Source organism: Hippopotamus amphibius, chromosome 1 (assembly GCF_030028045.1).
Source record: "Hippopotamus amphibius kiboko isolate mHipAmp2 chromosome 1, mHipAmp2.hap2, whole genome shotgun sequence".
NCBI lineage: Eukaryota > Metazoa > Chordata > Mammalia > Artiodactyla > Hippopotamidae > Hippopotamus > Hippopotamus amphibius.
The window spans coordinates 6,540,819-6,546,473 of NC_080186.1; positions in this window are offsets into that span (position 1 = coordinate 6,540,819).

Consider the following 5,655-nt stretch of genomic DNA (forward strand, 5'->3'; position numbering starts at 1 on the left):
ATCACAGTATTCCCACTGAGGCACCTGTTTAATTTATGATTAAAACAAGAGAAACCAGCATCCATGAAAGGAAGTGAGATGGCTTAAATGTATGAGAAGGAATTTGAGTTAGATAACACCAATGGGAATCAGTCAGAATAGAAATTTAAAGGAGATGGAGCCCTAATTATCTCCCTCTTGAATCATGCACATTGATTTATCTAAATTACAAATCAGCCCAAATATCCCTATAGCATTTAGATGAAATAAAATAACTTTGGAAATTTGTTATTTAAAAGTTTTCTCTTTTCTATTCCTTTGTACCACTTCAAATATCCCTTCTTTGCTCTATCCTGAGGGATCCACGTGATGGGGCAGAAATCAAGGTGGAATGGATTTCCAGGACCAAGATTAAGAGAAAGGAAAGAGACTTGGGAATTCCCTGGCAGTCCAGCGGTTGGGACTTGGAGCTTTCCTTTTATATGAGGAACTTGTTGGTGGGGATGTTTGGAGCAGTGATTGTGCCCAGTCACATACTGATGTAAGTCAAAGAGAGACAGAAGAGGGAGGAGGCAGGCTCCCAGGAGAGGAGGACAGAGGACGAGGGCTTCCCCGAGATCTTGTCCTTGTTGGTCCAATGGTGTCTGCTGTCACTAGTCCTGGGTTCAAATGCTAGTTCTGTTGCTTACTAGTCACATGAGATAATAAAATAACCTGTCTTTTAAGGCTGTGGTTTGAGTAGATAAGATAAACCTGAGAAGTAGCCAGCAGAATGGCTGTTACCATTGTCGGTCAGTTACGTGTACTCTTCATGCAGGACCCTCCTTGTCCATCTTCAGCTTCCTCATCATCTCTGACTGAGCTCCTCACCCTCATTCTTCTGAATTCCTTATCTGCTCTTGTTACTACCTTTATTCTTCCATGTTGTTATTCATCATATCCAACGCACTTTCATATCTGACTTCATTGATCCCTCTACACGATCCTCGGTGAAGTTGCATTATCCCCAGTTTATGGAAAAAGAAACTATGCAGAAAGGCCAGGTGACTTGCCCAAGATCACCCAGGTGGAGGACGATAAAGTCAGGATTTGCCCGAGTCTTTTGTACCCAGTTCTTTTAACTACAGAAGTCGTCCCCTTCATTTATTCAATAAGTTTTGTCAAGCACCTGCAAACATTGGGCTAAGTACCAGGGTGTGGAGATGAGGGAGGGATGGTTTCTACACTTGGTGTTGGGGTCCGTGAGCAGGACAGACATTTACATAACCAATCACCCTCTCATGGGGAGAGCAACTGTTTAAAAACTCCACAGAGGGGCTGGTGCTTGGTGGGGGTTTGGAAGCCTGAGGAGTTCACCTGGTGAGCCAAGTGGGGGCAGGGAATGGGGTACTGCAGCCAATGGAGTAGCACATACTGATGTGAGAGTAGTTTGGTGTGGCCAGAGGAGCAGGTTCAAGGGAGCTGGCACAGAAAGTGGGGGTGTGGCCAGAGGAGATCAGGCATCCATCACTAGTGCTTTCTGTGCCATGAGAGGTTTTGGATTTGGTTAGGGTTAGGGTTGGGTTTAGGTCATGCAGGGGATGACGTGATACCATGATAAGAGTCATCCTTTCAACTAGAAATGAGAGTCTGTGGTGCATCGGAGATAAAGCAGTGAGCAAGACAGCCAAGGACTTTCATTCACGAGGGACAAGAGATACTGTAAGCAAGTTAAGGAAGACACAGACAAACAGGATTACACAAGCCTGTTTGTGCTCGAAAAGGGGAAAAGGGAACAAAATTAATTACAATGGTTATCTAAGTGGACGGCAGAGGAAAGGGTGGAGGGTGGGCTGGAAGATGGACGCTTCTGGAGGCACTCTGTCTGGTAGTTTTAATTTTGGAATCTTGGGTTTTACATGGTTATAAAATTTAATTACATTTAAATACTTTTTTAAAATCCCTAAAACTTCAGTTAACTTAAAATGTAAAAGCACAGTAAAATGACTGAACAATCGTACTGGCAGCATAAACACACAGAGAAGAATTTTTCCAAGTTATTTTAAACATGGTATTTTTAACTATCATACCTAGTGGGATGAGATCCTACAGACAAGAAGAACGAGTGTGTGTGTGTGTGTGTGTGTGTGTGTGTGTGTGTGTGTAATTACCATACTATATTACTTTCTATACATAAATAATTAAGTTTATGTCTTTAGTAACATGATTTTCAGCATAAGAACACAGAGATCCAAATATAAAACTTAAAAAGCTAAGTAAAATCCTTGAAGTTGTAAGTTTGAATTGGAAATAGTATAATTTATAAATTCTCTTTCTCTTTCTAAAAAGCATGTATTTCCTAGCTTTGTCCACTTGGGCGTAGAAACAACAGTAACCCCATAGCAATGAACACCCTTATATCCAGACAGTGATCTCTCAATGCTATTTCCACTCTGAGGAACCAGGGCTGATTCCAGATCTGGAGCAAGGATATACAAGATGAGCCTGGGATATCTTTTTAGGTCAGACAATAAGAAATCTACCTAAGTCTACTGAGGTCATGCCCAAAAGACACAGGGGCCGTCTTGATGGTGCTCCTGGGACCACTTAAGCATCAAAAAGAATAATATCAGAAAAAGAAGAATAACTGGAATGGATTGAAACATAGCAAATATATAGACAGACATGAGCTCATAATGGCACTAAAAACAAAAAAGAAGGAAAACTCATCGGTCAGCTTTGGAGGTTGCCAGAGAAACTGTTTATTATTCTGTAAATTGGCAAATGGAAGGGGAGATTCAAGTATTTGTCCTGCCTTTCCTGTTCAAATTGTATTTCAGAGTACAGTAGTCTCATAGTTGGTTGTTTTTGTTTCCCGTGGCTGCTGTAGCAAATGACCACAAACTGCATGGCTTAAAAGAACAGAAATGCATTTTTTCCACAGTTCTGGAAGCCATAAATCTGAAATCAAGGTGTGGACGGGGCCACGCTCCCTCCAAACCCTCCAGGAGAGAATCCTTCCTGCCTCTTCCGGCTTCTGGTGGCTCCAGGTTCTCCTTGGCTTGTGGATGCATCACTCCAGTCTCTGCTTCCATCTTCACCCCACCTCCTCCTCGTCTCTATTTGTGTCCCTCTTCTGTCTCCTGTTATGCTGGTCACTGGATTTAGGGCCCACGCCCATAATGCAGGACAATCTCATCTCAAAACCCTTCACTTAGATCCGTGAAGACCCTTTTTTCCAAATAAGTTCACATTTACAGTTTCTAGATGGACATATCTTTTTTGGGAGGGGGGTCACCATTCAACCCACTACACTTGGTGAAAGTAAGACCCTCTTGGAGCAATTCCAGCTATTAAGTTCAGAAGGAATCATTTTGCAACTAAATAAACAAATGGGCCCAGGCACTGATCGTCATTTGTTCCTCACACCAGTAGGCGGAAGGTTGATGGGGTCTTCATACAATGGATAGATTCTGACCTACCTTTAGAGACACTGAGCAGGGTTAACACTGCTTGACATGGAACAAGCTGATGTTTGGGCCTCTTGGAGTACCTGTCACTGCCCATGAGGGCCAGTGGCAAAGATAATTTTTTTTGAACCTGGATGTCATTAAGGCTTTAACCATAACGAGCAGTTTTCAGGAAATTCAGAGGATAGAAGAACGTGTATTCACCAAGAAGATATAAGCTCCGTGAAAATAAACTCCAAGGACCTCAGAAGAGTATCTGGCACATAAAGGTGCTCACTGAGAATGTGCTGAGTGAATGAATCCAGACTGTATAAAGAAATCCTACAAATCAATAAGAAAGGGACCAGCAACCCAAGAGAAAATCAGAAAAGGGGATGAAGTAACAATTTACAGGGAGAGGGAATGGGAAGGGTCCATAAATACATGAAGAGATTCAATAACAATAGTAATTAAGGTAATAAAAATTAAAGCATAATGAGGGGCTTCCCTGGTGGCACAGTCGTTAAGAATCCCCCTGCCAATGCAGGGCACACCGGTTCTAGCCCTGGTCCAGGAAGATCCCACATGCCATGGAGCAACTAAGCCCATGTGCCACAACTACTGAGCCCACTCGCTGCAACTACTGAAGCCCTTGTGCCTAGAGCCCATGTTCCGCAAGAAGAGAAGCCACTGCAATAAGAAGCCCATGCACTGTAATGAAGAGTAGCCCTCGCTCTCCTCAACTACAGAAAGCCCGCATGCAGCAATGAAGACCCAATGCAGCCAATAAAAAAAAGAAACAAAATAAACAAACCATAATGAGATACCATTTCGCACCCCCAGGTTGGGATCTGATGACACCACGTGCTGCTGGGGATGTGGCGCAAACTTCATCCTGCCGGTGGGAGTGTGAGCTGGTCCAGCAGCTCTGAAAGTACTCTGATGATACCGCACAACATGTGCACATCCTATGACCCAGAAATCCCACTCCTAAGGATTTACCTTAGAGAAACCTGCATATAGGCACGAGAAACAAAAATGTTCACATTTATCATTGAGAAACAGGGAAATGTGCGTCAACAGGATCATGTAAAATAATCACACGGGGCAGCAGCAAAGCATGAAGGAACCAGAGCTACACCTACCAACATGATGGAAAGTCACAAGCAACAAAAGCAAGTAGCAGCAAAAATATAGTGTTATATTATTTATAAAAGTTGAACATAAAAGAATCACATATCTACACAATGTTAAAGTGGCATAAGACACAGTAAAGGTGTTTATAAGAAAAACACCTAATTCAGAATGTTATTCAACACAAGTCTGTGTGCTTGATGCATGGTGAGGCCAAACAAACTGAAATGTTGGAGTTTGGAGCAGAGAAAGGTTTGTTGCAGGGCCATGCAAGGAGAATGGGCGGGCTTGTTCTCCCCAAACTGTGGACTCCCCAAAGGGTTTCACCAAAGCATTCTTATTTTACTTATTAATTTTTAAAATAAGTTACTACTGGAGTAGTTTATGCCTTGGTTAGGAAGTTCATTTTAAGCATATTGCATTTTTTTTTTTTTTGGCCACACTCCGTGGCATGTGGGATCTTAGTTCCCCAACCAGGGATCAAACCCACATCCCCTGCAGAGGGAGCGCAGGGTCTTAACCACTGGACCTCCAGGAAGTCCCAGCAAAGCATTTTTAAAGACAAGGTGAGGGAGGGGCATGGTTGGTTGTTGCAAACTTCTTGGTGTAGGAATCCTTTGTTCTTGCAGCTGTCCATGTAGGTCAGGTCATGATGTGCCTGTAAATCTCCAGCAAGACAAATGTTATTCTCTGTTCTGCAACTTTTTATCTCTATAAGAATGGAAAAGTGTTACACCCTTAAAGGTCAGAGCCTTGAGAAAGGGCTATCCTATATATTTCAGGCTATAGGCAACATTCTTAACTGGAAGCAAAAGCAACAGAATACAAAGGTTAAAGCAAAAGAAACAGATTTAATATGGAGTCATATTTGTTCTTGCCTTTTACAAGAGTGGTTGCATCCAGCATGGGGAAGGAGGGGTGGGAAGAAAGAGCCCTCGACTATGTCTGTAATGACATTGCTTAAAGTAGGTGGTGGATACATGGCTGGTCATTACTCTTTATTAATTACTACTTATTCTTTTTAAGGTAAGGAATCACTTTCCTACTCAAAACCCTTTAATGGTTTCCCATTACACTTTGAACCAATTCCAAAGCCCTGATTATTGTGTACATC